This window comes from Leptonychotes weddellii, chromosome 16 (assembly GCF_054177405.1).
Source record: "Leptonychotes weddellii isolate Sample4059 chromosome 16, ASM5417740v2, whole genome shotgun sequence".
In the NCBI taxonomy this organism is placed as follows: Eukaryota; Metazoa; Chordata; class Mammalia; order Carnivora; family Phocidae; genus Leptonychotes; species Leptonychotes weddellii.
The window spans coordinates 25,168,151-25,193,586 of NC_138384.1; the positions used below are offsets into that span (position 1 = coordinate 25,168,151).

At 45.3% G+C, this 25,436-nt stretch overlaps 2 long non-coding RNA genes across 3 annotated transcripts in view; both read right to left on the bottom strand.

The window, feature by feature from the left end:
• Positions 1-7,197, bottom strand: part of LOC102736637 (uncharacterized) — a 41,103-nt gene extending 33,906 nt beyond the window's left edge. Inside the window, exon 1 of one of the 2 annotated variants that reach the window (XR_014140863.1) lies at positions 7,062-7,197. This is a non-coding gene — a long non-coding RNA (uncharacterized LOC102736637). The remainder of the gene's footprint in view (positions 1-7,061) is intronic. The other variant, XR_014140862.1, reaches the window with a different exon arrangement.
• A 7,724-nt stretch (positions 7,198-14,921) lies between these two features.
• On the bottom strand, positions 14,922-25,415 carry LOC115937727 (uncharacterized). The gene is made up of 3 exons (XR_014140855.1): positions 24,133-25,415; positions 20,221-20,315; positions 14,922-16,476 (listed from the first exon to the last, which is right to left on the bottom strand). It is a non-coding gene; the product is annotated as an uncharacterized LOC115937727 (long non-coding RNA).
• Between the last annotated feature and the right edge of the window lie 21 nt (positions 25,416-25,436).

Here is a 25,436-nt window from a genome sequence, read left to right on the forward strand (position 1 = left end):
TGCTATCCAAACTCTCATCACCTAACAGATTTACATAGCAAGGGATACTTGTATTTTTGCAGCATCTTCTAACTATTGCTTTTTCCCCCAGCTTTATTCAGATATAACTGATACATAATACAGTGTAAGTTTAAGATATACAGAGTAACATATATTTCTGCATGTATTGGGAAATGATTATCACAATAAAGTTAGTCTAACTGTTGATTCTATCTTCCTCACCATCACAGGAGGCCAGACTTCCATCCCTTTAAACCCAAATTCTTGAGAGACACTAGGACGTGTCTTCAAGCTCCTCCCTCTCCACGTCACTCTGCTTGCTGTGGCCGCCTCAATCTTTCCAGCACTTTCCCTATGTTGCTCCTGCTCAAAAGCCCTCCAAGCCTTGCACTCACAGGGATCCAGATGAGGCGATGCTTTTGATGAAACCCTATCTAACAGTTACCCAATCTACTGGGCCCCTAACCATCCTTATGTACGCCTTGCTATATGCCCTTGCTCATGCCACTTTTCCCAAAGGGGAAAAATGTACCCCTGAGCTCCACAGCTCCTCCACTTTCTAGTGGGGTGACTGTGGACAAGTTATTTATTCTTGCTTGGCCCATCTATGAAATGGAAAAAGAGCTGCATTTCTACATAGCAACTACTCGGTAAACCTTGGCTATTATTTTTTACCACCAGTTCAAGTCCTGCCTAGCAGATGGTTTTCCTCAACACCCATCCCACAAAATCTCCCCTCACCAAAATTCTTTCCTACTCCATTCATTTATCTGCCTTACAGTTTTCCATGTGGCCAATCTTCAGTTCTGGTTCTCCATGGGGTTTCTGCAGCCTCCTTATTTCACTTTGGAGCTCTTTTTTTGTCAATATGTAGTTGTCTGTTGGTTATTCTTCTATTTTTTATGTGGGGACAAGCATCAGGACCTCTTAGCTTGCCATTTTGCTGATATCTCTCTCCTTTATTTGTTCTACATTACCGTGTTAATATTTAGACCCCCAAAGACCCTGAAGCTTAAAGCATTCTGTAGCTTTTTTTAAACTCCAACAGTGTCCTCAAACAGTAGCTAGACCCCCACCACAGTCACTGACTGACAGAATAAACTTCTGCAAACTTTGCCAAGAATGGCTAATTGAGATAGGAAAACTGAAGGGACCCTATCAAAGACTGCTTTTTTTTGCTGCCTTTACTCTTGCTAGGACCTGCACCTCCACCTTACACATGCCTTATAATACAGATAACATATGTCCCCTTGCACAGGTCAAGGAGTTTCTCTGGAGTCTTCCAGCACATCTAGATAACATCTAAAGAGTGACCAGGCAGGGGCGTCATGTATGTTTTCCAGACCACTGCCTCACCAAGACCCCTGGCTCCAGGGAATAAGTGATTTATGGAGGACACCTAAACACTTGTCCATTTTAACCAGTTCCCAGATGCCTAAAAAGACACTTACAACAGATCTCAATCCTCAATAAAAACCCCACCCCCTAAACAAAGATGAGACTCACTCTTCTTTCCTTTCTGAGTCTCTCAGACTGTCTGTATCTACACTCTGTCTTCAATAAACCCTGCTCTTACTTTCTCTCGGCTCACATTTGATTTCTATTCCACGCAAAGATAAGAACACCCTTAGCTGATCCTGCAGGACCTCCTCTGGGTCCTTGGACCCAGCCCTCCTGCACCATAATGACTCCTTATTTTTAAAATTCCTATGCTGACACTGTAAGGGACACCAAAGTTAGAACCCCTTTTTCCTCCCTTCCTGTAACAAATATTTATTAAGCATCTCCCATGTGCTGTTCAAGGCACTGGGGATGGAGCTGTGGAAAAAACAGATAAGATTCCCAGGCTCAAAGAACTTATATGTCAGGAGAGAGACAACTAAAAAAAATAAGACACATGATTCCAGGTATTGGTAAGTGCTACAAAGGAGATAAAACAGGGAGATGTGGTAGAGCGGACAGTGAGACTGCTTTAGCTGGGGTGTTCTATGAAGCTTCTTTAAAAAGGAAACCGTTGAGGCGTCTGGGTGGCTCAGTCAGTTAAGCGTCTGCCTTTGGCTCAGGTCATGATCCTAGGGTCCTAGGATTGAGCCCCATGTCAGGCTCTCTGCTCAGTGGGGAGCCTGCTTCTCCCTCTCCCTGCCGCTCCCCCTGCTTGTGCATGTTCTCTGTCAAATAAATAAAATCTTTAAAAAAATTTTTTTTTAAGTAAAAATAAAAAGGAAACCATTGAACAAAGGCCTAAATCATGTAAGGGAATGAACTATACTGATAATCTGAGGAGAAGAACGTTCTTGCAAAGTACAGTGAATACAAAAGCTTCAATGCAGAATCATCTTTAGCATATGTGAAGAAGAGCAGGAGGCCACATGGCTGAAGCACAGAGTCACAGGGTAGAGTGGTGGGAGAAGGGGCTAGGGCAGGGCCTAGATGGTACTGACTTCACAGCACAAGGTAATAACGGTGGATTGTAATCTATGTGTGATGGGAGCTACAGAAGGGTTAAGCTTTTTAAAGGCTCCTTCCCACTTCTGCATGGAGAACAGACGGGGGGTAAGAAGGGCACAAAGTAAAACCAGGGAGACCAGTCAGGAGGCTGCTCTATCACCCAGATGTAATACATGAGTGATGTGGACCAGGATGATAGCGGTGGAAGAGACAAATAGTAGGTCTGACTCATGTATACATTTTAAAATAGATTCCGTGTAGATATAAATCACTTATGTAGAGTGTGAGAGTGAAGAAGTCAAACACAATGCCAAGGTTTTAGGCCCAAGTAACTTGGGAGCATGAAGGTGCCACTTACTGAAATGAGGAAGATAGGGAAGGGAGTAGATTTAGACATCAGAGGGCTATTATGACGCTGACATTAGATTATACAAGCAAAGCCCAAGGCAGGGACTCACACACAGCCAGAACTCAGGAAGTGATGGTTGTCCTTATTTTCACTGTCTTTGGTTCCTTCTCCTAGAGTTCAGGTCTCTTCTTTCCTAAAATAATTCCTCATCAATAGGGGAAACTGGGTCAGGGGTACAGAGTACTCTGTACTAATCTTGCATATTTTCTGTAAATCTAAAACTATTCTAAAATTAAAAGCTTATTAAAAAAATCCGGGGTGCCTGGGTGGCTCAGTCAGTTAAGCGTCTGCCTTCGGCTCAGGTCATGGTCCCAGGGTCCTGGGACTGAGTCCAGAATCGGGCTCCCTGCTCGGCAGGGAGTCTGCTTCTCCCTCTCCCCCCCGCCCCCGACTCGTGCTCTCTCTCGCTCTCTCTCTCAAATAAATAGGAAGAGCTTTAAAAATAAATTAAATAGATAAATAAATAATTTTTTAAAAAATCCTCAAACCCACATGCTCCTCTAGCTCCTGCTCTTTCTACAAAGAGACAGCCATCCTTTGTCACACCTCATCCATTCATCACCCACTACAACCTAATTTCTGCTTTTGCCCCCCTCCTACTTCCAGAATTCCTCTGCAGCCACCAATGACCTAACTGCTAAGTCCGATGGACTTTCAACCCTTTCTCTCTCACAGCCTCTTATACTCTGACCATTCCTTTCTTCCTGAAACACTCTTCTCCTCTGACTTGACACCACCTTTTCCTGGTTCTCCTCCTGCTTTTCCAGCTCTTCCCTCTCTCAAGCCTCCTCTGCTGTGGCTTCGACATCCACCCTTCCCTTAAATGCCAAGCTTCTATCCTTGGACCTCCTCTTCTCAAGCTGCATATTTCTCTGGATAAGATCCACCACTGGCCGTGGCTTCAACTAGAACCCCTACCAGTGGTTATTAATCTTTCGGATGGCCACGGACCCCTGCGAATCTAATGTTCGTGTACACATGTGCACACAAAAGAACCACACACACATTCTTAAAGATACACTGTCAGGAGGCTCACAGGACTGAAGGGCCACCCAAACACCTCTGAGGACTGTCTGGGCCCAGAGGAGAACGCCAATTTATCAAAACTAAGGTTTGGTGGAAACTATTCTATGTCCAGGCCAGCTCTCTCACCTGAGCTAGTATCTCCAACTGTCCCCGACAGCTGCACCTGGATGGCCCAGGGGTGTCTCAAACCACATGTGTCCCAAACCAAACTCATCATTTCTCTCTCCTCTTAGCCACCAATACCACCACTTCCTCCTCCTGCATTCCCAGTCTCTCAGTAAAACTACTAGCATCCAGCAAGTCAGCCAGAGACCACCTGGGAGTCACTTCAGGGTCCCCTTCCTCCGCTCCTGAACATCCAGCCAATCTCCATGTCTACCTCTCAAACCTTCTGCAAAAAGGAATCCTCATCTCTCTTGCCCCCTCTCTGACCCTCATGCTTTTCACCTAACTACCTCAGTAGTCTAAGCCTTTGCATTCCTGTAACTCACCCTCCCCTTGGCAAGAATTCTTTTTGAAATGCTTCCCTGCCTTAATCCAACCAGGGACACCTTCTGTCCCCTCCAGGAGGAAGTGCTTGTGATCTGGCACTGTCACGCTTACCATCCACATTTCTCACGACCCTCCCCCAAAGATACCCTAGTAAGTCTCTACTCCTGGGGGTGCTTCATGCTCTTTCCTCCCTTCATATTCCTGCACATGTAGCTGCACACTCTGCTATCACATACCCCAAACCTACACTGTCACATAGGGAACTCCTATATATCCTGAAAAGTCCGCTAGGGCAGTCCTCCTCACCCCAAGCCCCTCCTATACTATTCTGAACCTTCATTACTGTTCTTCTCTGGTGAAATAGTTGTAATTATTTCTTCCCACGTCTGTCTACTTCTCTACATGGCAAATTCCTGTAGGGCAGACTGCTCAGCTGACTGAGCTGAATCCTCAGCAGCCAAGTTTGGCATTCAGTAGGTACCAAATAAATGTCTGATGAGTTAAAGTGGCTTGTCCCCTGAATACACCTTGGGCTCTCACCTCTGGGTCTTTGCTGACCTCTCTCTCTCCTTGGAACATCTGTATTTCCTCTACCTTATTTTCTACTTCAGTCCATCAAGCAGCAGATTCAGACACTCAAGCTCACCACTTCTCCAACTGTTCCCACCTTAGGGTCTTTGCACTTGCTCTTCCCATTCCAGGAATGCTCTCCCACCAGACATTCCCATAACTTGCTCTCTCATTTCAATCAGGTCTCTGTTCAGATATCCTTGTCCTCCTTTAAAAAACAGCCCTGACACTACACTCTATATCTGTGTGTTTATTGTTGGTGGCATTCTCTATAGGAACATCACTTCAATGAGGGCAGGCCTGTTTCATTAACCACTGTATTCCCAAGCCTGTAACAGTGCCAGAGCATTCCTTTATTTCATATTTATTGAGCACCTACTGTGTGCCAGGCCTAGGTGCTGAAGATCCACCAAGGAACAAAATAGAGAAAAATCCTCCCCACTTCACATTCTGGAAGGGAACAACAAACAATACACAAGGTAAATAACGAAAATATAATTGCTAAGAACAACTACTAAAGCAGTAAAGGAAAATAGGAACTGGGGAAAGCCTCACTAGGTGACCCCTGAGTAAAAAACTGAAAAAAAGTGAGGGAGCAAACCACAAGATTATTGAACTGCAAGCACAAAAGCCCTGAGGCCAAAGCATGTCTGACACGTGGAAGAGGAGGGTAGCAGAAAATGAGAGTGGGAAAGTAACAGTGGGTCAGGTTATTTAAAGTCTTATGGCTCAATATAAGGCATTTGTCTTTAAATGAGATAGAAATCCATTGTAGGGTTTTTACATAAAGGAGTGATACGATCTGACCTGTTTCAAAAGGATCTTTCCAGCTGCCATGCTAAAATAGGGCATGAATGCAAGGGCAGAAGTAGGGAGATCAGATGAGAGACTATTTCAATAATCCAGGTGAGAGGTGGTGGTGACTTGGCCCAGGGTGGCAAGCACTGGATGTGGAGTGAGAAAGAAAGAGAGCAGTCAAAGGTGACTCAAAGGTTACTGGCTAGAGCCTTTTATGTTACTCAGAAAAAAACAGCAAGAAGAGCAGTTTGGGAGGGGAGATGATGGGAAGCTTGCTAGGCCTATCTTGACATGTTCAGTCTGAGTTCCCTATCAACCATCTCGGTTGAGAAAGAAAAGAGGCAGCTGGGTATTGGTCGAGGGAGAGGCCCCCGCTGGAGATACAAATATGGGATCTGATAGCCTAACATATACGTATTTAAAACTATGAGCTTTGAAATAACAATTCACCATAAATGAAAAATCAAAATGTCCCAAAAAGAAATGCACGAAGAACAGATGAAAGAAAGAAAAGCTACGACGTCCAAGGACACCCTCTCACGTTCCGCAGACAGAATACAAAAGTGACCCTTGCTCATGCTAAAAGGCATTTCGGCCAAAACAAGTGACAGGGGCAAACCAGTACCAGCGGCTCTGTGAATGGTTGGTCCAAACTCTGACCGAAAATTCCTGGGGTCAGCCCCCTAATTTTTTTAAAGAGACCCAGTAAACTCAGGCATTGCCCTTGCAGAGGATGAGGTGTTGTGAGACCCAAGAAAGTGCAAGCCACCTCCAGGTTCTAATCTCCAGCATGTCCCTAGAAAGGGAGCAGCATTCCCCTGATGCCGGTCAAGAGACAGACCAAGGGTTGGGAGAGGCTAAGAGGGTCGTCACCCTGGCCCGAAAGACCCCCGCCCTCGGAGGGCAGGGTACGTCCGCAGGAGACGAGCGAGCAGGCGGAGGGGCTGTGGCGGGGAGGGGCGCTGATCCCAGCTCAGGGTGGGCTCACAGGGCACTGGGTGGGGGTGGGGGCGGGGGCGTGGCGCGCCGCGGCAGAGCGCCGTAGTTGCGGGGAAGAGGGGAGTCAGGGGGCCAAACCTCCATGTTCAGAAAGAGGGCAGATAGAAGGCACTCCCAGGGCGCTGCCCGACGCTATAATGGGGGACGGTTCGACAAGGCGCTGAGTCGCCGGCGTCAGGCGTGCTCGGCTGCCATGAGGCGAACGGGCAGTGAGAGCGGCATGGCTCCGAGCGTGGGGACCGGGCTCCGCCCAGCCTCGGAGCCCCGGGTTCAAGGACAACTCCCCAAGTGGGAAGGACATGGGCAGAGACACCCTTACCCGACACTGCAGCCTTCTCAGCCGCTCGGGTCCCGGCGGGAGAACGCGGCCACCGCTTCTCGCGCCGCTCGCCCGCGCTTCCTGATTGGCCGAGGCCGGCCCTCCCAGAAGCCCTCGCGCGGCGCGCAGCCAAATAAACTTTATAGAGACCCGCGGAGGAGAACAAGGACAGGGCGGGGCTAGGGGCGGGGCCTCCGGCTGAGCTGCTACGCCCCCCACGCCCGGGGCCACCGCCCTCACCCTTCCCTAGTGGTTAGAGTTGGCTCAGCCCGGAAAAAGCGAGTGCACAATCCCTCGGGTGGATTTCTTACCCTTTACCGATCGCCATCCTAGTGCCAGGTACTCTTCGAGGCGCTGGGGGCACAGTGGCGACCGCGACAGACAAGATCGCTGCCCTAATGGAGTTGTCAAGCCGGTGGGAGAAACAGACTGTAATAAGTAACTGCCAGTTTGTAAAGAGGACTATGACAAAAAAGCAGGATAATGGGAGAGAGAATGCCTTTGTGGCCCCAAGGCCTCTCTGAAGAGGTGCTGAGCTGAAATACAATGATGAGAAAGGGTCAGTCCTGCAAAGTTCTGGCTGCAAAGCATTCCAAGCAGAGGAACAAGAGTGAAGAAGGCTCCATAGGTAAACAAGCTTGGTGTGCAAAGAATAGGAATGTAAAATGGTACAGCCTCTTTGGAAAAGAGTATGGAGGTTCCTAAAAAATTAAAAATAGGGGCACCTGGGTGGCTCAGTCGTTAAGCGTCTGCCTTCGGCTCAGGTCATGATCCCAGGGTCCTGGGATCGAGCCCCGCATCGGGCTCCCTGCTCCGCGGGAAGCCTGCTTCTCTCTCTCCCACTCCCCCTGCTTGTGTTCCCTCTCTCACTGTGTCTCTCTCTGTCAAATAAATAAATAAAATCTTTTAAAAAAAAAATTAAAAATAGAATTTCCATATGATCCAGCAAGTCCACCTCTGGGTATATACCCAAAAGAATTGAAGGTCTCAAAGAGGTATGTGTACACCCCTGTTCATAGCAGCATGATTCACAAGAGCCAAAACAGGGAAGCAACCCAAGTGTCCATCGACAATGAAAAGATGATGTGATAAATACATACAATGGAGTATTATTCAGCCTTAAAAAGGAAGAAAATTCTAACATATCTTACAACATGGATAAAACTTGAGGACATACTAAGTGAAATAAGCCAGTCATAAAAACATTAATACTATGATTCTATTTATAGAGTACTTAGAGTAGCCAAAATTATACAGACAGAAAGTAGGGTGGTGGTTGCCAGGGGCTGGGGCAGGGGGAAAGGGAATAGTGGGTTTTTGTTTAATGAGTTTAGTTTTAGTTTTACAAAATAAAGAGTTATGGAAATGGATGGTAGTGATGGTTGCACATTACGAAAATCTTTAATATCCCTGAACTGTACACTTGAAAATAGTTAAGATGGTATATGTCATGTTATGTGTATTTCAACAGAAGAGTAAAATTTTTTGAAAGGATGTGGAGCAACTTGGACCATCGTATACTGCTGCGGGGCGGGGGAGGGGGTTTGGAAATAGGGACAACCACTGTGGAAAACTGGCAAAATGTGTGAAAGCTAAATATACACGTACTCTATGACCCAGCAATTCTACATATGCATAAATTGTACGTATTTTCACCAAAAACCACATATGACAACATCCATAGCATCCTAACCCAAAAGTGGAAACAACCCAAATGTCCATTAATGGAAGAATGGATAAATAAATTATGGTGTGGGCATATAACGAAATACTGCAGTAACTAAGAGAATGAACCACACCCACAAACAACAACATGAATGAATCTCACAGATATAATGGTAGGCGAAAGAAGCCAGACCCTAAAGCAGGACTCCGTTGATATAAAGTTCAAATCAGGCAAAGCTAACTTATGGTGACAGATGTCAGAATAGCAGTGATTTTGAAGGGCGGAAGGGCTGTTGACTGGGAAGGGAAATGAGAGAATCTTCTGAGGTCTGTTAATGTTCTGTTTTGTTTTGTTTTTTTTTAAGATTTTATTTATTTATTTTGAGAGAGAGAGAATGAGAGACAGAGAGCATGAGAGGGAGGAGGGTCAGAGGGAGAAGCAGACTCCCTGCCGAGCAGGGAGCCCGATGCGGGATTCGATCCCAGGACTCCAGGATCATGACCTGAGCCGAAGGCAGTCGCTTAACCAACTGAGCCACCCAGGCGCCCTGATGTTCTGTTTCTTAATCTGGGTGCTGAGTGCCTGGATGTGTTCACTTTTTAAAAATTCATTGAGCTGCACATTTAAGATTTGTGCACTTTACCACACATATATTATTCATTACGCTACAATAAAAAAAGAAATAAAGTGAAATATTCTCTGCGCTGTGGAATGTTAAATGTTTTGCTATCCAGAATTCATAACACTTCCCCTCCTCCAACTGTTTGCAGTCTGGAACCTTGTTTTATTTCTTTGATCTTCCCCACAATCCCCAGCATGTGGTGCTGGGAAGGAAAGCAAGAAAAATTTCTTAAATGACAGACAAAATCCAGCGCCATGATTGCCCCCTATCCTGAACTTCATTGCCAGAGATGGGTTCTTAGTGGGTGGCAGCAAATTACATAAAGCTTCTGGAACTGTGGCTGAGTGATCAGCAATATTCTTTACAGGTCATTAAAAGCTTATAAGGGAAGCTTCTCACTATGCACTGCAGATGAGTTTTTAAGATTTGTGCACTTTACTAGATGAAATTATTTCTAAATAAAAAGATCAATACACTTCAAATTAAAGAAAAAGTGATTCACATCTAATATTGCACTTGAACCTTGTGTTGAGCAGAGCAGGGCTGATCATCATCATGTATTCTGTGGGGAACCTAAACTCCGGGAGGATTAAATGACTTACCCAAGGTTACATAGGGAAATAGTGGCAGACCAGGGCCTATACTCTCTAGTCTTGGGATGTCAAGGCCAGTGTTTCCTAGTCCAAGAAGGCCTCAGAGGTGAGCTTAGAAGCCCTCATGAACTATAACAATAAGAGCTATCCAGTGGATTGGGATCAGAATCAATACCACATTCTCATTAACTAGCAGCAGCTAACTATCAGATGATGTCGTGAAGGTGGTAGGATTTATTAAAATCTGGTTGTTTTATTTGTTATTAAACATACTGATTGTTGAGTGAAAAAAACCCCATCCTACACATCTCTGCATTTCTGCTGTTTTAAAACAGCTTTGCCGACATCTATCAACTTTGTTTATGTCAAATTGTGCAGTTTGTCACTGATGCTGCATTTGCCAAAAGAAAAGTGAATTTGATTGACAAGGCCCCAGGGCTTCTCTCTCTTCCTTTTCAACATTCCAGATGTTTAAAAAAAAAAAAAGTTGGATCCACCCCCAGGAAGGCTCATCTGCGGGTGAAAAATAGTACCAAAGGAGCTTGAGGGATATGGTTTCAGTTTCTGCAGAAACTTTGCCTCCAAGAGACCCCATCTTCTTGATTGGTTCAAATTACCCTCCGTTTTCGATTGCTGCCTTTCAATGCAGCCATCTGTTTCACGGCCCATCTGTCAGGGGCTCTGTTGTGGTTGATTATTAGATGTGTTTGCAGCTGGGGGGGGACTTAAATGACAAAAGAAAAGTGTCTCCAAGAATGAAAGTAGGAAACAGAAGCAGACTTCTAGCTATTACCACTCTTAGAAAGCAGAGGACTTCATCCTTCCCTGCAAACTCAGGAGAAAATTAAGATCGGCAAACAAACGTGGCGAACAATAGTGGACGTGGGTGGTTTTGGGGCTTTCCACCACTCGTTCTCCCTCCCCAAGGACACCGCAGCTTATTTTGGGGGGATTACCTGTTTCGCATTGTGGGTATTCTTGCGGGGAGAATAAAAATCTACCATGAAGGGTTGTTCTAAGGCTTAAAGTAGTTAATACATGTTAAAGGTTTAGAGCAGAGTCTTGCACATAGTAGGTGCTCCGTAAGTGTTAACTGTTCTTATTTCTGGTGAGGCCCATTGCCACAATACTCTAGAACTGAGTAGAGGCTCCCTGACGCACCAGGACACAAAGCTGCATACCTAGCTCGGTGGCGGGCATACCAGGACATTGCAATTGTCCCAAACTTTCCCCAGAATTGAATCCCTGCAGGACACCGGCAGCTTTGTGTCCACCAGGGGGCTCCGGTGGATAACGTTCATTGAGAAGGATCCCACATGACCTACCTGCCAGGGGACTCTCAAAATGAAGGCTCCAGGCACCCGCCCCCCACCACGTTATCAACTCTGCTTGAAGGCAGAGCCTGAATCTCTCAAATAGAACTGGCATCCCCAGCATCTGACCCGAATGGGGGCTGACAGTGGCGTGTGTGGCATAGTATGGCAGGGCCAGCTTGTATATGTGGTCTTGGTGGTCAGCCACTTCAGCGGTGCTGTAACATTCTTGGACACTGGAGGCATTTCCTGAAACTGCGGTGTGGCCAAACCTTGTCTTGCCCTGAGAGATAAGACTGCTAAATCCTGGCCACCCAGCAGAGCTCAGACTTCAGTGAACCAACGCCAGAGTTTACCTTTGTGAAAACCATCATATGCATACTCAGCCAGCTGCAGCCCCTGGCTGATGGCTGTCTTAGATGTCTCATTTTAGACTAGAAGATTAAAAATCATCCTTAAAAAGTCAAGAAAGGAGGCACTCGGGTGAAAACAAAGCTTTATTTATCCATCTGGCTAATAATTTTTTTCCTGGAAAAATATGTTTGCTTTTTTGATCCATAAGCATCTTCACAGAAATTTCATTTTTGTGATGCATTTGATTTTGTATTAGGAGAAGTCTGGTCTTTAGTTTCATGCTTAAACTGGAAGATCTGAAAGGGAGAGTTGTTATCCAATATGGTCCAGATTTTTATTTTTAGTTATTTTTTTAAGATTTTATTTATTTATTTGAGAGAGAGAGAGAGAGAGAGAGAGAGCAGGACTGGGAGGAGGAACAGAGGGAAAGGGAGAGAGAAGCTCAAGCAGACTCCGTGGAGCATGGAGCCCAACAGGGGGCTTGATTCCACAATCCTGAGATCATGACCTGAGCAGAAATCAAGAGTTGGACACTTAACCAACTGAGCCACCCAAATGCCCTGGTCCTGATTTTTAAAATTGTCAATTTCTTTGGTGTTTTAGTAATATCTATCCTGGCAAGAAGCAACTTCTCTGGGTTGTTTTTTTTTTTCCTGAAATGTATTACTGCAAATAAAATTAAAATATGTTCATTTCAATGCAAGGCCTTGTACAGAATGAGCACTTAATAAATGTGTCAAATGAATGAAAGAAAGAAAAGAACCTGAGAACAGGAATAATTTCTGTGTTGTGAGTGTGAATGGGCTTGACTTAGCCCATTGGTGCATTTCACCAGCTGGCAACATTTAGGGAGGATCTATTGCCATTTATTTTGGCAAAGAAGACTCTTTGCTCCCTGCCTTCCATTCAGCAAGCCGGGAGCATGGGTGTTTGAGCAACCAGAGCTGCTCCTTCCTGGATTGCTGGATCGGGTTTGCTTTATCTCCAGCTAGTGAATAATCTTAGCACCATACTTTACACCCAGAAGGGTGCATAATTAGAATATATTGAATTAACAGTTTCTCACTTCTCAGGGACAAGGAACACTGGAGAACCCTATTATAATAAAGGGAAAGTTAAGGGAAAGGAACTCCATATGCCAAAAACTTTATTTATGCTGTTTAATTTAATCCTGCCAAGAACCATTTCAAAGCATCCCATGTTTCAGAGGAGGAAAGGAGGCTGAGTGGAAGAAGTTGCCCAAGGTCACATAAATAAGGAACCAAAAAAGGATTTGAACCCAGGCTAGTCTAATGCTGCAGCCCTGGGTCTTGCCACGATACCATTTTCTTTTTAGAACTAATTTTCGGCCGTGAGGGTCTGCTGTTTAGAGAAGTCGAGCAGCGCACCCCACAGCAGGGTCTCAAGTGAGGCTAGAGAGGCAATGGGGGTCATGCCAATGTGGGGACAGCAGGCAGGCACCTCCTTGCCTCTCCCCAGTCCTGGCCCTGGCACACCCCACTGTGAATGGGGGAGCAGGGTTTCACCTTTACCCTCTGAGACACTTCATTTACAGGCCTTATTGCACCATTATTGTTCCCAGGTATTCTTTGATGCCCTGGGGAAAAAGTCAGGGGACCCAAATTCTACCTGTGGCCTGTTTGGGACAGGGGGCAAGACATTTTGCCTTCTGAATCTCAGCCCCCGTCATGTGTCAGGGGGAGTCAGTAATGCTCATCCGGGTCCAACCCACCTGGCAGGGTGCAATGAGACTCCAAGAGGGAACTTGCAAAGGCTATAGGAATGTTCCAGAGAAGCTACTTGGTGTTTGGTTTTGGTTTTGGTTTGGCTTTGTGTTGCCTTTTTTTTTGGTCGCATCCACTAACCAAAGAATGAAAAGTTGACTTTCCTCCTCTCCCAACCAGGAAAGCAGCCAAGTGTTAGTATTTGATTCAACTGCATAAAAAAAAACAAAAATAATAATGATAACAACACTAGCACCTATTGGCTTGAGCAAGATGAGACATCATTTCTCTGTCACATAAGAGAAGTCTGAAGAGAGGCCATGCAGATAAGATGGTGGCTCTTAAATCATCAACGACCCAGGCTCCTTCTACATTCTGGCTCCAGCATCCTTAGCATCCTGCCTCACTGCCCAAAATGGTTGCTTAAGCTCCGGCTCATGCCCAGGTTCCAGCCAGCAGGAAGGAGGACAGAAACCTGAAGGGGCATTTCATCGCTTTTAAGAATACATTTCTGAAGTTTTTTAAAGATTTATTTATTTATTTGAGAGGGAGAGAGAGAGAGAGAAGGAAGGAGAGAGAGGAAGGAAGGACAGAGGGAGAGGGAGAGAATTCTCAAGCAGACTCCCCGCAGAGCACGGAGCTCGATGCAGGGCTTAATCCCAGGACCCTGAGATCATGACCTGAGCCAAAATCAAGAGTTGGACACTTAACCAACTGTGCCACCCAGGCACCCCTCTAAAATTTTATATCCACTTCCATTTACTAGTCATTGGACAAAACTTAGTCACATCGGCTACCCCTGGTTGGGAAATGTCTTAAGTGGAGGCACGTGTCCCAGATAATTGAATCCTTATTACTAAAAAGAAGGGGATATGGATTTGGGGGGGGAAACCCATTGTCTCTGACCCATCATGTCATAGATACTTAAGTTCTGGGTTCCTTGTTCCACGTGGCAGGTGTGTGTGTGTGTGTGTGTGTGTGTGTGTGTGTGTATGCATGTATTGAGGAATGGTGCCTGCAGGGGAAAAATACACGACAACGCACCATTATCTGGTAAAAATATGGTCAATAGGCAATGACTCTTAGACAGAAAACTAGCCCTAATCAAAAGGAACAAGACAACCAACTGGTTTTCACCAACAATTAAAATTTCTGAGCATCAAAAGGACACCATTAAGAAAATGAAAAGGCGAGTCACAGACCGAAAGGACATTTTTCTAATACATATATATGGCAGAGGACATATATCCAGAATAAATAAAGAACTTCTGCAAACTAACAATAAAAAAGACAAACTCATTTTTAAAAATGGTCCAAAGACTTATATAGGCACTTTATGACATGCCAGTAAACACATTAAAAAACAACCAGACAGGGGCGCCTGGGTGGCTCAGTTGGTTAAGCGACTGCCTTCGGCTCGGGTCATGATCCTGGAGTCCCTGGATCGAGTCCCGCATTGGGCTCCCCTGCTCGGCAGGGAGTCTGCTTCTCCCTCTGACCCTCCCCCCTCTCATGTGCTCTCTCTCTCTCATTCTCTCTGCCAAATAAATAAATAAAATCTTTAAAAAAAAAAAAAAAACAACAACCAGACAACCTCCTTAGTCATCAGAGACCTCTAAATTAAAACCACAATGAGATACTACTTCACATCCACTAGAATGGCTACAATTTAAAAGCCTGACAACACCCAGGGCTGGCAAGAATGGGAAGCAACTGGAACTCTCGTATTTGGCTGGTGAGAGTACAAAACGCTACAACCACTTTGGAAACCAGTTTGTCAGACTCGACCAAAGGCCCAGCAATCCCACTGCTAGATTTCTACCCAGCAGAGATGCAAGCATGTGTCCACACAACGCCTTGAACAAGAATGCTCATAGCAGCTTTCTTCATAACCGCCCCAAACTGGAAACAAGTGTTCATCAAAGAACAGACAAGGAAATGGTGGTGCATGCACATAGTCGAATGGTACTCAGAAATAAAAAGGAACCAACCAGTGATAAGTGCAACAATATGGATGAATTTCAAACACTGGGCTGAGAAAAAGAAGCCAGAAGAAGTACATAGTATACGATGTCATCTACTTGAAGCTCATAAGCAGACAAAACCAATAGGGGATAGAAATCGGGACAGTGGGTGGGGGAGGGCAGTGTCTTACGAGGGGGAAGACAAGAACCGCTGCAGGATGGCCATGTTCTGTCTTGCTTGACTGAGGTATGGGATACACGGGGATGTACGTTTGGCAAAATTCATCAAGCGGCACAGTTAAGATTTGTGCCTTTTGCAGAACGTGAATGTAATTTTATCTCAAAAACTCCGTGTGTGTGTGTGTGTGTGTGTGTGTGTGTGTGTGTATGAATTGCCATCCCTGACCTCAGAGATTCTGATTCATGGGCTTCAGGGAATTGACATTTCCTGGCCTAGGAATTGGCTGTGGTATCAATTCTCCACCTCAGGGTATCCTAGTGCAGGTGGACAGGACAGATGTGATTGTTGGAACTGGGGAGGGACGTGTGGCTCTGAAAGGAGTGGCTTCCTGAGATCCAAAGGACAACAGAGTGGCGGCAGGACACATTGGGGGAGGGGCCTGGGCCCACTGCACAAAGTGCCCTGGCGGGGGTCCCTCCTGTGGAAGTGCCACAAGCATGCTTGGGACTCTGGTACCTCCTGCTGGGGCTTTGGGGGAACAGGCAGGGCCCCTTCGTGGAGGCCCATGGTCAGTGCTGAGCATGGACGGGAGAGCATCTTTGTGGCCTGCCTAAAGCAGCTGTTAACAGATGGCCCGTGGAAGCACAGTCCTTTGAGTGGCCTTGCGTGGCTGGAGGCACAGTGACGTCAGTGTCCGGGACTAGCAATCACAGTAATATCTAACATTTATGGAGCCCTTTATCATTGCTAAAAGCTTTAAATGTATTTATTCATTTCATTATTCCCATTTTTTAGATAAGACAACTGAGACCCCAGAATGGAGGAGGGAGTCTTAGCAACTTTCCAAGCTCACTATAGTACTGGATGCAGGATTTGAACCCAGAAAGTCTGGTTCCAGGACTCATATCCTTACCTTCCATGCTGGTCTTGTTCCTCCACCCATCATTGCTTTCCTGGATGTCACACAAATTGCTATAGCCAGAGGTAGGGAATGGAGCCTCAAACGATGATTGAGAAGAAAAAAAGATGAGTTGAGATGAGACTTCTGGAAGCCATCATGAGTGGGAAGCCCCAACCCCCTGCAGGGCCACCCACACCTTGTAAATGAGTGAAGCAGGCAGGTGTGAGGCACTAGGGAGTAGTGGGGACTGTGGCATGCACACTTTAAAGGGGGCAGCCATTACTGAGATAGTCCCATTGAAGCCATGCAGGAACACTGGTCCTATGCTCCTGGAGACCCAGATTTTTAAAGATTTTGATTCTTACGGTCCACTTCTCAATCAAATGAAACGTGCGGGTATGATGCAACTCAGGATATGAGTGGCGGTATCTGCTGCCCTCTCCATCCTGGGTCTCTTGCAGCAGGAGGGACAGCAGGCCAGTGTCCTTCAGAAGGCCAGACCCCAGTCTTCTAAAACTGAGGATATTTAATCCCTTAAGAGCCTACCCTAACCTGCATATCGAACCTGAACTTTGTGAGGCAGCCAGGAGAGTCCCATGCTGCCTTCCTATGTGTACCTATCTTCCTGACAAATAGTAGCTTCATCCCAGAACCTCACTATCCATCCCTCTCAGAGGCTCCTTTGCCCCCTGCCAGCTTTTTCCAAAGGCCCATAAATCTACCAAAGCTTAGGATAATCTTCCCTCTGCCTCCCGCTCTGCCCCCCCACCCCCCGCAGCCTCCTGCAGCTCTTTGACTGATTTTTTTGTTTATGTCTTAAATTCCATTTGAGCCATCATGTGGCCCAATCTTTCATCTCGTTCCATATCTAGCTGCAGCCTGAGCTTGGGCGTTTGTGGGCTTTGCAGCCAGATATGAAAAGAGGAGAGATTCATTTCCTGCCTCCCGCCTCTCCAACCCCAAATCTTCCAGTTTAATCCAAGAGCTCTGAAGATTGGCTTTAACCTCACAGATGCTTCTTATGAAACCTCACTCATCAATAAGTGTCAACAAGGGTCTCGGGATGCAGGATGTGGGTGTTAGGGCGTTCCAAACCCCCACACAGGCTGTCACCCTCCCCTACATGACCCTATGACCTCTGCCTCCCCGCTAAGATGCCTGGCAGGTTATATCCCACTCCTTGGGCAGCCAGGGTCTGGCAGATGTGAGGGAGCAAAAGCTCACCTCTCTGCCCATAGCAGGACAAATCGGTGGTATGAGTTTTACTCCAGAGCACCCGGGTGTGAAAGGTCAGGCTACGCTCAAGGGTCCCTGATTACACAGGCTTGCTCAGCCCTTCCCTTCCCTGTTCTGCTTCCCTCTGTCCTTCAAGAAGTCACGTGCACAGAATCCTTGTCTCCAGCTCTGCCTCTGAGAAACCGGTGGGCAGAAGATTAGCGCTAGGCTAAGCAGGGAGAGGGGCAATACCCAAAAACAGAATGGCAAAACATTCCTGTATTCTATCACTAAATGTGAGACTTTTTTTAAGAAAATATTTTATTTATTTGAGAGAGGGGGAGAGAGACAGAGCACAAGCAGGGGGAGGGATAGAGGGAGAAGGAGAAGCAGGCTCCCCGCTGAGTAGGGAGCCTGACGTGGGACTCAATCCCAGGACCCCGGGATCATGACTTGAGCCCAAGTCAGATGCTTAACCGACAGAGCCACCCAGGCGCCCCTAAATGTGAGACATTTAAATCATATTATCATAGTGACAAAATAAAGTCTTAATTTTCCAACAATAAGGAATGGGCTTATAAATGACAACACAAGCTTATTATGCATATTAAGCCATTATTAACAGTGCTGTACAGAGTACGGCAAAATGTTGACATTTACTGAAGCTGGGGGATGGGTACTTGGAGGTTCATTTTACCATCCTCTCTACTTTTTGTATGTTTGCAATTTTCTATAATGGCTATAAAAAGATGGATGAAGAAAATGCTTCAAATATTCAATGATATTTGGAAATTATTCACACTATATAGTTAAGTGAAAAAACTGGCTGACACTACTATTCCAACTATTTAAAGTAATAAATCTATATATGCATTTTTAAATTTTTTTTCAATTAAGAAATTGAAATGTACATTCCCAGTGACCCAGCAATTCCTCTTTTTAAAAAAGATTTTATTTATTTATTGGACAGAGAGAGAGCGAGCGAACACAAGCAGGGGGAGTGGCAGAGGGAGAAGCAGGCTCTCCACTGAGCAGGGAGACTGATGCGGGGCTCGATCCCAGGACCCCGGGATCATGACCCAAGCTGAAGACAGAGACTTAACCACCCAGGCGTCCCTCCAGCAATTTGTCTTCTGGGCAGAGAAACAAGCATGAGAGAGGAGATGGGTAAATGGACTAAGTGTCCATTAATAGAAAAATGGCTTTTTAAACTACTATCATAATTATTTGAAATATTAGGTAGCAGACAAAAAGAAACTTACTAGCTGACACATAAGGGCAGGTACCTTCTAAATACTTAGGCACATTGATCTCACTCCATAATGTTTGGATTTTAACTAAGCCATTTTATAGATTAAAGAATAGAAAAATTAAGAAACTCGCCCAAAGTTTATTGGCCCACGGGTGATCCTGGGGTTTGAGCCAAGGTGGCAGAGTCCATGCTCTTAGCCATTATGCTATTTTACCACTTAAGAATGAGATGGTCCCAGAGGTATTAACAAATTTATCAGATCTAACATTTATTTGTAGTGTCCCACATGGCAGGGACTGTTTTTAATAGTTGATATGTATGATCCCATTTGCCCTCAAAACAACTCTTTGAGGAAGTGAGATACTAACTACTAAAAGCTTTCTTTCACAAAGGAGGCAGTTGAAGCACAGAGAGGTTAAGTAACCCACCCAAGCTCACACAGCTAATAATTGGTAGAAACAAGATTCAAATGTATGTAATCAACTTCCAGAGCCTCCACTCTCAACCTTTTGCCCTAAATCATTAAATCATGCAAGTTGCACATCAATATGAGCAATACAGTTCAAACAATATATATTCTCTTCAAGGACATATAGAAGTATATAGAAAAAGTACTCATATGTCAAGTAAAAAAAAAATGCAGCCACAAAGCTGAATTTGCAATATAAAGTATATTTCCAACTAAAAATAGGTCTCTACATCTCCATGCACATAGAGAACAGTCTGGAATGACATTTATTACCCTGATGGAGTGGTCATCTGGGAGGCAAGACCTGGAGGGAAGGGATCAGGAGTGGGGCTGCCTGTCTAAGGGGACACGAGACCTATCTGTAATGCCTTAATTTTGTACAAGAAGAATATATCCATGTATTATGTATAATCAAAAATTAATAATGTTGCTCAGCAGGGAGTCTGCTTCTCTCTCTGACCTTCCTCCCTCTCATGCTCTCTCTATCTCATTCTCTCTCTCAAATAAATAAATAAAATCTTAAAAAAAATAATAATGTCAAAGATAGACTACATGGATAGGCACTCAAATGTTAGCAAGGGCCATCTCTGGGTGTGAGATTTTCTTAGTTCTTTTCTATAATTTACAAATTTTCTACCACTAGGAAATATATGACTTCAGGAATCAAGGTGAAGGGAGGAAAGAGGGGAGAAAAAAGAAATTAAAACATCGTTATTACCCCAAGATACGGTCCCCTTCGCTCAGCCCTCTCCTCCTGGTTGTACCCAGTGCATTCTCTCAGGCCCCATCAGGACTTCCTGGTTTCCAGCCTTTTCTTCCCAGAACAGGTTCATGTTCACCGTTTCCCCCCCGCCTCACCTGGGACTCCCTGTGAGTCCCCAGGGTCTTCTAACTACCCTTCTCACCTCCAGTGCCTCCAAGAGTGCATCGCCAACTCCAGCTTCCTTCTCACGGAGCACCTACTATGCGCTGGGCACTGGGTTGGCCTACAGTGACATGCCTAGGAGTGACAGAGACAGAGCTTGACACCAGGCCTTCAGAGACCGCATCCAACACTGACCCTAGAACCTCAGGCCCTAGAAGCATCTGGGATTAAACTCGTTTTTGTTAGAACCAGCCCAGCAATCACGGTTCATTTCTTGGTACTCGTTCTCCAATGTGGGTATTCTCAAATACAGGGCAACTGTCCCCCCAACTGTTCTGCCCTGTTCCATTTCTTCTTGGACAGAATAAACCCCCAAGGTACTGAGCAGGGGAAGTATAGGTCAGATCTCATCTAAGCCTATGAAACCAAGATGTGAGATTATCATATTGCTTCATGGACTATGTAAAAAAGATTGACCATTTTTACCATGATTATAAGACATCTTTTACAATAACTATATAATGGCTTATAAATGGTTTCCTTCAAATAATGTCCCTATTTCCAAAGAGAGAGATCTTTCATTTGCAAGTCTGCCTTGTCTGCCTTATTGCTGATGCACACACCATGTCAATAAAGGCCTGCAGTCTGCAAGAATTTTTCCATTAAAAGAAGTCCCTGCCCTCTGTTATGGGGAGATAGATAAAGTGTCAAAAAAAAAAAAATATGAGAGATGAGACAACAGGTGCTCAAACATAAAGTTGGGCCAGGGGATGGGGAGGGTTTCCAAGGGGGAGGGGGCTGAGAGAAGACTTGAAGAAGATGGGGTGGGGAGTCAGTCTGACAGAGCATCCCAGGCACAGGGGGACAGGAGGTGCAAAGGCCCTGAGACAGAACATTCATGATGCACATGTAGAACAGGACTGGGCGAATGGAGCTGATGGGCTGATGGGAAAGAGTCACCTAAGGCCTTGTGGGCCCATGTGAGGACTTTGGCTTTTACTCTAAGAGAAATGCCAAATCATTAGGGGGTTTGGGACAGAGCAGTGACGTGTCGTACCAGAATGAGTCTGGTTGCTGTGCTAAAAACAGACCCAAGTCTCACTCTCTTGAATTCCCTAAGTCTGTTGAAACTTTGCTCTTATTGCTATTAAATATCATCCATAATAACAGTGGTGGAACTTGGCTTTTGCCCAGGCCTGAGCCCCGAATAACCATTTTATCTGGGCCCAGATGGACAGCAGGTAGCACAGACCTGAAGACTGAGTCTCAGGGGTATTCCCCATCCTCGAGGAGAGACAGCAGGCTGAGTCACCAGAGCAACAGCTCTGACACCCGTGACACTGAAGTTTCCAGACCTGCTTGCTGCTAACAGTCACCAGAGGGCCCTACTCGAGACCTACTTAGTTTCTAATTTCAGACGAATTTGGAAAACCCTGCTTTAATACAAGATGCCCCCTTTTTATGACATCCTCAATATGTCTAATTATCTGCAAGTGTACTACGAAATTCTCAAAAAGACCTTCACAGAATGAATTCGAATGCACGTGATAATAAATTATAAACACATGCCAAACAGGACCTTTACTAGTAGGAAAAGTGGGGGCAAAGTCAATGCACCCCAAGTTCAAACCAAGGCCGTAGGAAATTGGTAGGTTGCTGCTTGTACCATCTCCTGGTAACTCCAAACTACTTTCTGAAGGGCCTGGCTCAGCTGTGAACTTAGAACTGCTTTCCAGCATCTGAGAAAAGCGAGTCAAATTGTCTTAACCTTTGGATGTGCTGGTGTTTGGTGAAACTGGATCGGAACTCCCTCCAGCTTGCAATGAACAAAACTACCACCAGGTGACAGCAAACACCCAGTAAGGGAAGTCAATCCCTTTTTAAACTATGCGGCACTCAGACGTCCAGATTTGAGCAGAAGAGCTGGGATCTAACACTGGGAGGAAGAACACTTAGAATTCTGGGTAACCATAGCTAAATTATGTTGTTAATTTTTTAAAAATGTATCCAGCTTTCAACCTGCCTATGATCCCCCCTACCCTTGTCTTGGATCTTCATTTGAAGAAAGCGCTTAGTAGGTAAACGAATCTGTGAATGAAACCAGTTCTCAACTGGGGTTTTTTTTGGCACCCAGGGGACATTTGGAAAGATCTGGAAATATTTTTGGTTGTCACAACTACTACTGGTGAAGACCATGGGTGTGCCAAACACCCTCCAACACACAGGACAGCCCCCACCACAAGGGTCAAAATGTCAGTGGTGCCCAGGATGACACACCCCGGATTAAACCAACAAACAACAAAGTTCTGCCCCAAAGGAAGTAAGACTGGGGCTCCTTAGGTCTCTCCTCTCTGTAGCCAGGCCCCTGGCCCCAAGTCTGGCAAGGAGCAGTCACACCATAATGCTACAGCACTGAATTGTGTGAGAACACGGGAAAACAGATCTTATCATTGTCCTCAGGAAATGGACAGTCTGTGGAGGGTGAAATCTCAGAGGCCTACATGGCCAGCGAAGTAATAAAAAGGGCTAAAGTGGACCAGAAGACAAGAAAATGGGATAGAAGGGGTGGCGGCTTGGGGAATGTGGCTCTCAAGGAGCTCGCCCCGGCCATGCAGGAGAGTGGCCTCAATGTCGCTGGACCTTCAGCCTTGGGGAATGAAAAGGGGTGACATTTGGTCCAGTCCTTGAAGGATGAGCAGAATTTGGGTAGGTGAAAGGGAAACGGGCCAGAGTTAGCATTCCAAATAGGGATATACCAACCAGGAGTTGCAAACTGGCCAAATCTGGTCTTCTGACTTCTGTTTGGTCCACACATTTTTTTTCCCGCTCTCTTTTATTTTAATACAATTTATTTTTACTGTAGTAAAATCTACATAACATAGAATTAATCATTTTAACCATTTTTAAAAGATTTTATTTATTTATTTGAGAGAGAGCATGTGCACAAGTGGGAGGTGGGGGAGAGGGAGAGGGAGAGGGAGAAGGAGACTCCCCGCTGAGCAGGGAGCCTGATGCAGGGCTCTATCCTAGGACCCTGGGGGTTCAGGGCTCTATCCAGGGATCATGACCTGAGCAGAAGGCAGACACTTAACCAACTGTGCCACCCAGGTGCCCCCATTTTAGCCATTTTTAAGTGTGCAATTCAGTGGCATTGAGAATATTCATAATGCTGTGCATCCATATCCAGAACTTTTTCATCTTCCCAAACAGAAACATGTCACCCATCAAACAATAACTCCCCATCCCCCTCTTCCTCTAAGCCCCCTCTATTCTGTTTCATGTCTCTATGAAGTTGCCTACTCAAGGTACTTCATGTAAGTAGAATCATACAGTATTTGTCTATTTGTGTCTGGCTATTTCAGTTAGCATAATGCTCTTGAGTTTCCACATCTTTTAAAAACCTGGATATTTTACATAAAAAACTCAGTTTCCGATTCATCCTGAAAAATTGCAAGGTTGGGCTGGAGCCAAACATGATTGCCCTTTAGAGAGATGCTCTGAAGATAGCATCAGGCCAGGAGTTGGAAGCTTCTTGAGTATTTATCCACCTTGTGACCTTGTGTATGTCTCAGTTTTATTTCACAAATAATTGTTTTTAATTTCAGAAGAAATGCATGAACTCATTCGCTTGTCCAAAAAAAAAAAAAAAAAAATCAGAATCCTGTAGGTACGTCTAGAGGCTCTTTGGTCTTTCCAAGCAGCAGGTGAGCATTTGATACTGTTAAACTTTAAAACCCATGCTAATCTGGTGGAAAGCCACACATCTTTCTCCTAATACCATCTACCATTTAGTGAGCACCTCCTATATGCTGGGCATTGTTATTAATCTTCAAAGTCCCATTTGATGGATGAATAAACTGAGGCTCGGAGAAGCTAAATATCTTGTCCAACATCCTGTCCAACATAGGTGGTAAGTGACATAAACCAGAAATAAAACCCAGGGTTGGCTTACTACGTGCCCCATGCTCTTTCCCCTTAGCCTTCCCACAGCATCGGTTAGTAGTCACAACAAACTTCTGTATCACACCAGGAAGTTGTGGGAGAGAAAGCATTTGTTGATGTGAGCCATTACAGGATGACTTCTACGATCGGCCACCAGGAGCTCTCTCTGTTGAATGCAGATGTCCTGACGGAAGGAAAATTACTGTGAGCACTTTGGCCAAGAAACTTCTATTTACCTCTGCCTATCTCTGCACACCTTTGAGAATAGACACCAGATGGGGAAATGGAGGTCCCAAGAGCAGGCCCTCAAAAGGGGGTAAATCCAGAATAGGACACTGATCTCCTGATGCCTGGTCCCTTATGCATCTCTCTTGGTCTAGCTTGTCTGTACCTTCCAGACTGGAACTGCAGCTCAGGGTCTGGAACGGGCCATTCAAAGACTCCGTTACAAGAATCAAATAGCCCAACTCAGACAGGCTTCAGTGAAAGAGTGTAAGCATGTATTGGTTCGCTTAACGGAAAATCCAGGAAAATTCTGTGCAGTCCCATGGGATGTGGGTGTTCCAGCAAAGACATCAGGACTCCCTCCAAGTCTTGGCCCTGCCCTCTTCTGTCGGCTTCACACTCAGACTGCTTTTCTCCCTGCGGTGGCCCCAGCAGCTTAGCAACCCAGCGGAAACAGAGCACGCACGGCCCCAGAGTTGGAGCAAATGCCTCAGAATTCACTCTGATTGGCCTGAATCGGATCACGTGACCATCACTGGCCCCACAACTCTGGTTGGCCAGAAGGCGGTCACGTGCCTATCCTGATGCCAAGCATGGCCACCCTGCCCTGGGAAGTGAGGGTCCCAGTATCGGAAGGTGTATGCTGCAAATTTCCTTGTTCATTAAAATAATATGAGTGATTTCTTTAATGAAGATTCTTTTCCCTCAATTCTTTATGTTACTCATAATGGGATGGTTACGCATTTTAGGTTTGAGCTGCATTATCAACATTAACTGCATCACCTTTTAGTCTAGACAATCAACAAATAATCAAGCCTTGGTTCTCAGTGTTTGCCAATTTAGGCAGTGTAAACACTGCCCAATTTCTAGCCACCCATGTGATGTCACTGAACTCAAAGTTGGGAAGAGAGGCACAGTAATATACCATTGTATAGTATTTTCACCAATCAGATACAATAGATATAAACGATCTCAAGGATATAGACCAAGGGTCAGTCAGTTTTGGCCAGTGAGTCAAATTGAACCAAAGCTTGTCTTTGAGTGGCCTAAGAGTGATTCTGCTTTTTTTTTTTTTTTAAGATTTTATTT